We start from the raw sequence: 11,639 nt of genomic DNA on the forward strand, positions 1-11,639 counted from the left end.
ATTGACAATATCTTTGAAAAATCTGGTATTTAGAATTTTATGAATGTTTATATTTATATACTTATGTGAGTTTATATGGCTTTATATGTGTGTATGTATATATATGTATATACATATGTTTATGTGTAAATATAATATGTATGTATATATTTATCCATACAGAAATAAAAGAGGAACAACTGTAAACTTTATATACATTTAATATTTTTAAATGGCCAGAAATCATGTTCTGTTTGGTTTGTGCATGTCTGTGTCTCATGATAAAACCATTTGATTGTCTAAATCACAGAAGGGAGAAGCTGAAAAGAAAGGCTAAGGAAAGGGAAAACCTATAGAGCAAAACCAATGCCAATGCTATATTCTTTATTCTTTGCTTATTAGAAATATATGATTGCTTTAGCTGATTTGGAATAGGACTTTACCATAATTCTCCTTCACTGTAAAAGAGCATTTTTGGGCTAATTCACACTAATATCAATTTCTACAGCCAGGTCTCAAATCAAATACATACATGCATATTGTGCCAGAAATCAAGCAGATTCTGCATGAGATGAGCTAATTCACTGAGATACTTTTCAGCCTCAATTAGGAAGCGGTCTTACTGTTTTGAGACAAATTGGTGTATAAAGAATTCAAATTCAAGATTCTCCACTCAGAATCACTTCATTTTTCCCAAATCTTTCCAAAATACATGTTGTTGTCATCTTATTTAATGAGACACAGAATAAACGAATTTTACAAGAGCATCCTCATCTGAAATAACAAGTAAGATGCTGTAACCCTCCATCAGATTTTACATCTTTAATTAGTAACTGGAGAAGGAACAAAGTCTAATACCTGGAGATAAATGTGAATTTCTATCCATTCAGTTAGAAGGGTCACTTAAGACCACATGTAAACTAGCTGTGATGGCACATGTGGAGGGGAGGTTCTCTCTCTGTGTGATTTCCTGATTTCCCAGCAGACTCCAAATATCGAAGTAAGGTAAGTGTAAGAAAAATGCTGTTGTAAGTCAGGGGCTACAAACTTTTCGCTGGAATTCACTGTGTTTCAGGAGAGGAGGGGTTTTGTGCACAGGAGGACCTGAGGAGCAGGCAGCAGCATTTCATGGCCACATGACAGACTTGCAGGAAGCCTCTGGGGCACACTTACCATCAAAGTGTTTCACTTTGATGGCATTTACCTTGTAAGACGTAACAGATTGTGACCCTTCCTTGGCTTCTTTCTGGAATCAACTTTTCTTTTCTGGAAAACAGAAGAGCTGGCCCATGAGCTGCTAAGTATTTATCTTTATTGTCACAAATGAAATATCTGTAAATACCTTCTGTGATGATCTGTTGTGTTATCTAATGTCAGATACTATACTGGGACTACTGACATTTTTGGACAAAGATGAATGGCTTCTGGTGAAGCCAATATTGTATTTTTAACCTGTGAAGAAAAATGTTAGGTGAGTTCAGGAATGAGTGATAACTCTCAGTCAATTCATGAAAGGGGGTAGTTTTCATGGTAAAATATATGAGGGAAATTGTTCCTGGGGAAGTGGGTGAGAGATGTCAGAGATGGATAAGAATGAACAATGGATGCTTTTGAGTCACAAGTTCACTTCAAGTAGCTAAAAATGAAAGATTATCATGACCAAAATAGTATCTAACTTGCTGTAATTATCATTGCACTAACTTACATTACCCAAGGGACATCTGGATTTCAGAAACCATATGAGGAGCTGACAGCCCTTTCAAACCCCACCACATCACTGTGCTCTCTCTGCTGATGTGTTCCCCTTTCCAGATTTCTCCAAAGTTATAATGTTTAACCCCTTTGTTAATGTATAACCCCTTTGACCCTTCTTGCATCACTCTACCTGATTCTGGAAGGAACCTCACTGTTTCTTACATTTAACTAAATAAACAAGTATAACCTTTATAAAAATAGGTATAAATGTAGCTCTCCCACTCTTCTTTGTCAAAAAGGAAACAAACAAATAGATTAGAGAATGCTTTTGAATAGTGTCTGGATGGACAGTCTGGGAGGCACTCAATTATTCAGTTCCTTTTGGCTGTGTCAAACAGGACAAAAAGCTTCTTAGTTTTTCACAGTCCCATTTTGCTAGTCTGGAAAGTGTAAGGAATGAGAAGCATACATCGCATCTCCTTCCCAGCCTGCCCCCCCGGATGTCTTTCCAAAGGCAGGCAGCGTGCAGCAGGATTGCCGCACCCTCTGCTCGTGCCCTGCGGCGCAGCTGGACTGGGGGCTGCTGGCACAGGCACAGCGCAGCTGCCGGGTCCAACAGGCTCAGCCAGCACTTCTGAGCACAGCTCTCTGTGTTTCAGAAGTTTATACTGCCACCCATTGCTGTATCTGAGCACATCTTCCCCAAAAATGATAGCAAAGTCCTGAACAGATTTTATTCGTGATAACACATTTCTCTTTCTGGAATCACAGCTCTCCATCACAGCAAACAGATCTATGTGGGAATAATACTTTCTGAAGTGTGTCTGCGTAGGTTGGAGCGGCAATGCTCTCTCAAAGGCAAAGTGTGATCAGACTGTGGAGTCATTGGATCTATTTTCAGCTCCTGCTTCTTCTCAGCCAAGAATACTTTGGCCCCAGCTTTGTCCCTCTGCCACGGGGGTTTTGTTCCAGATGCTGTTGCAGTGATGCAGAGGAAAAAATTCAGGTCTTCATAACCTTTCAAGCTGAGCATCCATTGCCTGACAAGATACATTACACCACATGATTGGAAACAACTGCACCTGCAGGGCAGGTGCAATGGGAACTGTGGCTCCTATAAAATGAGATGGAAAGGAAACTACATTTGGGACTGTGCTGGTACATCTGGGCCATCAGTGCATGCTGCTGAAATAATGGAATCTATGTTTTTCTGCAGACAGAGCTTACAAAAAAGGCATTAAACCAATATATCAGCAGCCAGTGTAAGCACCAAATTCAAGAACTTTTTTCAATGGTAATGATTCACTCTTTTTCAAAGAGTTTGGGGATTTCATGTTATCATACAGTTTTACAAAGGTTTCCTGGCACCATGCTTGTACTATTCAGAAAACTTTAATTTTAATTTCATCTCTTCCCCTTGGCTTCCTCTGCTATAACTATACACAACCAGTTTGCATCTGTGTTCCCAACACATGCACACATGAGTAGATGATAAATTCCTTTACCAGTGCTTGTCATTAATGAACTTCAGTCCCAAATTTTCCATGCCATTGGTCAAACATCTCATGAAATTATCTGGCAGAACACTTGTAGGTGTAAGAATGCATTTCTATAAGTGGGACTAGGAAGAAAATTAATTTTGTTTGTATTTAAAAAAAAATAATACTCATTTCACCATCATCATAGCACTGAGGAACTCCATGGTATGTCTAGAGTAAAGCTCAGCTCTGCAAGAGTCCTGTGAGTAAAAAAGAAGCAAAAAAGCAGAAGCCATTTGTGCATGGCAGCTCAAGCTGGAGGGATTTTGGGAGCTTCAGGTCACAGCAATCATGCAGAGCCCAGTAAGGGATAGGATAGGAGACCCTTTACCCTTCTCTTCCAGCTTCGAAGAGACTGGGCTGAGAAGATTTTGCTAACTGAAAGCTAGAAAGTATCTCCAGGGATGTTTGTTTTTTCCTATCTAGTGCTTAGAAAGCAAGAAGTTATTGAGGAAGAAATCTACCTCATACTAAGAAGGAAGGCAGAAAGTTGGAGAGGAGGAACAAGAAAAAAGCCAGGGGGTAGGAAAGGTATGCTTCAGGGAACAGGAAGAAATGCATGCAAAGAAGGTGCTGATGGAGGCCAAGACTGGCTGCTGGGATGGAACAGGAACTTATCCTCCCTGGCCCAGACTGGATTCAGGACTACTCAACAGTAAATGCTGAGCTACCCCCAGTCAGTGTCTCTGAAAAAACAATGAATCATTACTCAGCTATGTCTCAGCCTTCTTAGGAGACCAGTTCACACAGAGGTCAGTAAAAATGATAGAAGGCTCTAGTCCTTTCACATACCAAACTGGATTTTAGATTGGGGTTGAAGGGTTGGGAGATTTTAAAAGCCTCTTGCAGAATGCAAGAGTGCAAAACAACCCCAACCAGTCCTTCCTCCTATAAAGAACAGATTGAATACAGCTTACATTAAGCCAGAAGAGCTGTTGCGAAGCAGGATGAGCAAGCTCCCAGTCGGCTCATGGAGGGTCTCTCAGCACTCTCTATCCATTTTCCCACTGACAGGGCTGCCACATAATATGCAAGTGTGAGAATCTACAAGTAAACACAGGGATTCATAACACAGCAACAAGAAAACTACATAATGAAATTAAACAAGGTTCCCATCTGAACATAAAAGAACTTCAATAATTCTAATTAATGGCCAGGAGACACATTACAAGACACAATGAGGCATAAATGAATAAATAAAAACATCAAGAATGCTGAATCACAGAATACATTTTGTTCATTTTATTTGCTGTTTTTTCATTCAAATTACAAAACCAAAATAAATTGGAATAGTAGGTAATATTCAGATCTTGTTAATGCTTTGAAAATAAATCAACACATCAAACTCACAAAAAAATATTGCAGATGCAATTTCACTTCAATAATGCATAATCAACCATAGTGTGCCAGGGAGGATCAGCAGTACATTCATTGGACATAAGACAGACATACCAGATCTTATAAAAGTACCTGCTGTTGACTCTGTACTCATGCTTGAGTAACCTTGTCCCCAACTTTAGTGGCCAGGGCTTATCCCTGTGGATTCATGAATAGCACTTGAACTTAAAATCTACAACAGGAATTTTCTGACTGCCTATATTTAGACCATTAAATCAAGCAAACACAATACCTCCTTTTATACCTCTAAGTAAAATTATTTAAGGCATATCTTAAGTGTAAGCTAAGTTAGATACCACCTAGTTTCTTCCATTTCAAAATAACAATGTCAGACTTGGTCTATGAGGTTTATATTGCTATTTTAAGATGCACACGCTTTTTAATTATAAAAAAATTACCCTGTTTATTCTAAATTTAAAATGCTGCGAAAGACAGCTCTTGCCTGACTAAGCATTTGTTCAAGTAGTGATTTTAAAAAGAGTGTCTAAGTGACAGTTCCATCCAGCCCATATGGGTGTACCTTTAAATTACCCTGAAATTCAGCAGTTAAGGGAATTTTTAATAGCTGCAGCAATCTAGGCCCCAGTTCTGTCTGATACCATTGGTAGAAAAAGCTGAGTTAATGAGAGGTCATGGGATAGAAATCACTTGCTTTGCTCTAGTGAATAAACTGTCATTCATGCACAAGGACTGCATGAGGGTTTGTGGCATAAGCATTTGGAACATATTTCTGTATACTGCAGGGGAGGAGGAGCCCTATTAGTTTCAGATGGAAAGAGAAAAGTACAAATTGAAAATGAAAATTTGTCATAATTATCAGGATGAGCTGTCACAACATGAAAACTGATACGAGACAATACCTTCTCCAAGACTGTGATTTCCCCTCTTCCCTTCTCTAGTCCACTACCATAGGCAATGGCCAAGCAGAAAGCTCACTGAAGGCAACTTTGCACCTGGCTGGGCTCAGTCTATGGTCAGCAACTTTTCTCTAATGAGAAAAGTAACATCATTTGGGGATGGGAAAATCTTCTGTTCCTATTCTTGAAACGTTAAGTATCTCCTGTGTTTATGCACATAGAGAACAGACACAGGTCAGTTCAAAATTTACTTTTATTTACTACAAATAGACTTTCAAAGCACTAGTAAAGGATCATTTACCAGAGTCTGATACTAACTGATGGGGCATAGCTTGTCAGAGTCAGAAGGGAGTAGCCAGGGTAGTAGTCACATCCTAGATGAGAGTAGAGAAGACAAAGGACATTCCTTTCCATCTGTAGATGTTATCTTCCATAACATTTTGATGGCAGCTTCCTTGTAGTACAATTCTCTTGCACCATGTTGGATTAATATTGCTCTGCTGCTCTTAATATTACTACTGCTTTCTCTGGATAAATGCTGTCTGCACTAGAAAGAATGAAAAGAAATTAAGCAACAAGTTTTTTTTTAAAAAGACATTCCACAGTGAATTATCCAATCCCTTAATAATTTTTATCTAAAATAGTCCAGTTGTGCAAGTCATCTCAATACCTAGAAATCAGAATATTCCGATGGAATGAAAAAAATTATGAACAGAAAAAGAAACTTCAAAGAAGCTGTTGTTACATTTACATGTGAAACAACTAAGAATCTAAGTTCAGGTGTAATGCTTAAAACCTCCTTATTTGATATTTTTGACGTAGAACTTCTAGTCCATTTATCATCTTTCAAAGACACACCCAAATTTAGAATCATGAAAGCTACAATAAACTTCAGAAAATGTCTAAGAGGTGAGCACAAAAATAATCTGTTTAGTTCATAAAAAAATCCCTATCCAGCCCACCCTACTCCTACCTCAAAAATCTAAAATGTCATCTGATTTCAATATATCAGTATTTTCCAGGGAGGAAGAACTGGGAATTAATAGGGTTTTTGTCTAGCAAGGAAAGGTACAATAGGCAGCACATAAGGGGAAGCTAGACTGCTTCAAACTCACGAGAAGGCCTGCATTTTAAGACTGAGATTAGTCACTGGAACAAGCTGCTATTAAAAGCAGTAAATTAATTTCTTTGGCCTTCAAAAGCACAATAACTGGATTTCTGAAAATAAGCATTAGTCAAACTCAAGTGATGAAGCCTGATAAAGGAATGACTGAGTGAATGTTAATGGCTTGTGATGTGCAGGAGGCTGGATTACATGCTCTAGTGATACCATCTCTCCTTAAATGCTCGGAGTAAATACAGCATTGTGCTTGCTTCAAGCATAATGATCAGAAATCAGCAAATCCACCTTTTTCTTCTCCTCAATTTTATGTTTCTTTTCAGAAATCAGGGAGACAATTGCCATGTTCCTGTCTATCTGCTTTGCTATTTTTTATGCTCCTAAATCTTGAAAAGTAGCAGAATTCACTTTATGACCCCTTCACACTAATATGGTATTATAATATAAATGAAAGCTGGGGCCATTATATTTATCACTGCTAAGCCCACAGAAATGGCAGGCGCTCACTGGGCACGCTGGAGCCTCAAGAATGTGGGATAAATGGCAAGATTTTAGGGACTCCTTTGGAGCTTCAGATCTCATTTCAGTTCTATGAACAAATAAACACTAAAGATGCTTAAGTAACTGTTTGCTTTAAATGCCTATTTATTTAATTAAAACAGTAATTTCAGTTCTGCAGATTTGTGTCATGCCTGTTCCGTACCAGCCTTCAGGCTATTGTATCTTCTCCTCTATTTCTCTGCAAGGGAAGGTCCCACTGCATCTTCCATTCTTGAATGATTTCTAGCACTGGGTTAAATTTAAATGGAGAAAAAAAGATTTGTTAATAGTAATGTACTTGAAGAGTGTAGAAGAGAGACAAAGAAGCAGTGCCACTGCTACCATTTGCTCTGAGTAGTCGTTCTGCAGGTGAGGTGCTGTGCCCCTTTTTGACAAGATCTTTGTAAATATCCGTGTCCCTGACACCGGGCTTTCCGAGCCAGTTCTGATTTTACGACAGCAGCACTGCTCCGTTTCCCTGGAATTAACATCCATGCATCCTTCCCAGCATCGGGGTCTCGCTGACCCGGTGGAAGGGAGCAGTCGCCGCTGTTTAGGGCGCTGGCAGAGCGCAGGGCTCGGGGGCAGCGGCCTGTCCCCAGCGAGGCTCGGGGGGCCCGCAGCCGGGAGGAGGTGGGTGACATGGGTGACGTGCGGCAGCTGGGAATACCTCGGTCTGGAGCTCTGAGCTGGCCATCCCACTGGGAGCCAGCAGAGCCGTGAGAGGTGATGGTGAGCCTCGTGTACCAGTAAGGAATAATGTCCCTGCTTCCCCGTCTGAGGTTGTTGCCATTTCGGAAGCGGTAACCAGCAGCCTGCTCTTTGTTGCTGCTCCGGGGGCGAGTGCTCCATTCCCAGCCATTGTAACCAGGATTAACGCTCCAACCCGCAGGGGGAGCGTCATCTCCACACTCCGCCGAGCCGCAGCCCCTCGCAGACGCAGCAGCATCGCTGCGGAAAGCAGCGCAGGCTTCAGGAGCCCTGAGCTTCAAACAGAGCGGTTCCTGGCCGTCCGGTGACACCGCCGTGACCTTCTGCCGGCTTGGAAAAGGCGCTGAGACGGGGAGGAGACCGGGCGAGAGGGATCCTGCCCGGTTCCAGCACTGCGTGCCCGTCCACCCCGGTCCCGATACCGCGCCAGGTGGCAGCAGAGCCGCGGCGGCGGGCGGGCAGGGGGCGGCTCGCAGCCAGCGCCGCGCCCCGCCCGAGAGCGGCACGGGAAAGCTGCAGGGCTAGGGGTTTTTTTATTGCAGAAAATGTGAGGAGGGTTATGTTTGTTTGCGTGGTTTTAAATCAATAATAAATAAAAAGGAAAACAGGGAAAGCTGGGAGCGCAGTTGGGCTCTCCGGAAAGTGACCTGAGCTCCGCGGTGCCAGGGCTGGTGGGTGCACCACAAGCTCTTCGCAGTCTCTCTCGGCCGTGGGAGTCACGGCCACACGCTGTTTCTGCAAGAATTTGCCAAAGAGTGACAAACCCTGTGAAAGGTTGTTCCAAATGTGTTGGATCTTTATACACAGAATGCTTTGGCCAAGTTCCCGTCCGTAAGACAAAATCTCATTAATTTATTTACCCTTTAATTTCTCTTGCTGTGATGTATTGTAATGCCACTCCGATGTTTAAATCATTAGCAAGTGAGACACAGAAAGACATGTTGTTTTAGTAAAACTATTGTTGGAACCAGCACCCAAACCCTTTCTGAGCACTGAAAGTAAATTTCTGAGCACTGAAGCTCAGGTGAGTTTCCTTGGTAATTCAGTCCTCAGGAGAGTTTCAATCTTAGTTACTGACTTTTACAGGGTCAACACTGGTCTTCTACTATGAAGCTACTGAATTTTTTATCTTGGAGCTTTTATTCTAGTCATCAGTCCTACCCTTTGCTTGACCTTATTTGTAATAATTACAAATCAGACATTTAACCTGTCAGTGGATAAGAATAGTAGGGGAACTATAATTTTGGGGATTTGTTGTAGTATTTCTTACAGGCTGCTCTTGGACCATAAAAAGTTGTCAATTTGAAGACTAGGAACTAAAGCAAGAAACTATAAAATCCTTTTTACGGGCCAGCCTTTCCCAGATAACATTACATCAACCTTTTAACAGCATAAGATTACTCATCCCCAGGGCATCCAGGGCTCGGCAGACCCTGTGCCACTGACTGGTGTTGTGTCTCCCTGCCAGGTAAATCTGCATCTCTCATACCTGCCTCAAACCAGATATGGACATTAAAACTGAGGATGAGACCTCCAAATGCATTCCCTGACCTATACCTGTGAACACCTCCTACCCCAGATGGAGAGGCAGCTACAACCAAGCAATACACTTAGCCCTACAGCCCTGGAAAAGGCAGATGAATGCCCTGCCACAGGTCCCTGGCTGCTCAGAAAGAGTCTGTAGAGCCAAACACAGGGTGGAGCCGCAGGGTGGAGAAAGAACTTTGTAACTAAAATTGCAGCCAGGGACCCAGCCTAGTCATACCTTCCCCTGGGAGCACAGCCCCTGTAATCCCCCAGGTACACTGCTTCCAGGAGCTGGATGCTAGCCCCCACTTCCCTTTGTTAGAAAAGCCCTTGGAGTAGTTGCATGATATGCATCTATGCAAGAGTTCAGACTGTGAATGTGTGATGAATTAGACTGCTGCCTTTCTGCAGGCCTTAATTTCTGAAAGAGTTTAATTTGCTTTATTTGGAGCTACTGCAATATTTTTTGTGAGTAATCCCCTATTTTAATTAAAGAAAGTAAACAGATATGTGGAAAAAGAAATATTAACAGGACCTGTTTCCTTCCCAGTCAAGACTGAATTCAGCAGTGAGTCTGCTTCCGTACATTGCCTCGGTGCATATGGACAGGGGCTATGGGACAATAAAAGCCCCTTGACATTGCAAAAGGCTGATCAGAAGCCAATGGTTCAGTCACATTGCTGATGTTGGACCTTGTTCCACAGTGGGGCACAAATGCTGAGCGCTGTGAAGGCATCTGCATGTGCTGTGACCATCTGCACCTCCCACGAAGCCAAGCAGGGTTAATGTCTCCTGGGGCCCTGATGGCCACAAGGCTGGAGCCTGGCAGGATGGAGCCATGGTGAGTATCCATTTCCATTGCTCCCCTCTCCACCGAAGGCAGAAAGGAATATGTAAAGAGAAAGTGAGAGAGAATGAGCTAATTTTTTATCTCCTACATCAGAGGTACAATGCTATGATGCTTCCTTGTTTTGCCTCTAATGGTCTAAGTAGATTAAGAACCAGCTGCTGCTTCAAGCTGTCCTTGACAAGAGCATGGAGAATTCTAGGCAGCTGAGGAAGTGCCAACTCCATTAGCTCCGCAGCTGATGTGTTTTCACATACTCACAGCCAGTCTGAGCAGCCATGGTGGGCTACTGGGGGTACTCAGTGGCTGTGGGCTGCCACCATGGGTCAACAGCTATCTGGAGTGCTGGATGCAGGAGACATTTGTTTTCATTCTGTCTCTCAATTTGCCTTAGTAAGGCAGATGATCAATTAACTGTTTCAGAAATTGACTGAAATCCCAAAGTCCCGAGAGAGAGTGGTAAGAGGGACCTGTCTTTCTATTCCTCAAACTTGTTCAGATGTTCTGCTCCTGTGCTGCCTTCAATATCCCTCTGATATTTTCCTCTTTACACAGAGGTTTCTCTGTCCCCTATAACACCCATGTGAAAAGTCATTTTATGCCCCCTAATGTGATGCCACATTATTTGTGGAGAGCAGAGGGAAACCCCCCCCCCCCCAAAAAAAAAAACCCCAAAAAACCAAAACAAAACAAAACAAAAACAAGCAAGCAAACAAACAAACAAACAAAAAACCCCAAGCAGAATATTCTGCACTTGGGGTCAGAAACGCATCCTCAGACCTGAAGTGGTCATTCAGGAAGATGGGTTGACCGGGTGCAGTGGCAGATGTAGTGAATCATTGTCTGGTGTGGCTCTCAGAGACCATGAAAACATGTGAGAGAAAAGCAGAGATCACATCTGCCATGGTAGATGGGAGTTAATGTAGAGGTTTCTCCTCTTTGCAAATACAATTGTTTTCCTTCTGTAATGGGCAGGCTGACAGAGCTCACTGAAGGAGTAGCCAGCACATTTTCAATGCAAACTGATGTGCCTGCTATACTGTGACCTGTGTTGAACTTTCCTGCCAGTATCACATTTACTGTGTGATAGCAACCCTTCTTGGGCTGCTTCTGAGAGACATGGGGATGCATGGGGCTGATAACCCAGAAGCAAAAAACCCTAGCTGGCTGGCTCCCAGGCTATGGCAGGCACACGTGGATTCCTGGCCCTGTCATCAAACCTCACTGGTACTGCCTTGCCTCGGATCTTGTGCAGCAAACTGCAATTGCCAAGGAGCCAAATTTTTTTCCAAAAGTATGCTTGTCCTTTGCAGGGCTGCGTGACCTGCAGCCAGCATGGCTCCCTGCCCTGCCTGAAGCTGACCTACCCTGACTGCAGCAGTGTCTTCTTACTGTGAGCCCCTGCCCCCAACAGCCAAGTCGTCAGG

The sequence above is a fragment of the Motacilla alba genome, chromosome 3 (assembly GCF_015832195.1).
Source record: "Motacilla alba alba isolate MOTALB_02 chromosome 3, Motacilla_alba_V1.0_pri, whole genome shotgun sequence".
NCBI classification, from domain to species: Eukaryota; Metazoa; Chordata; class Aves; order Passeriformes; family Motacillidae; genus Motacilla; species Motacilla alba.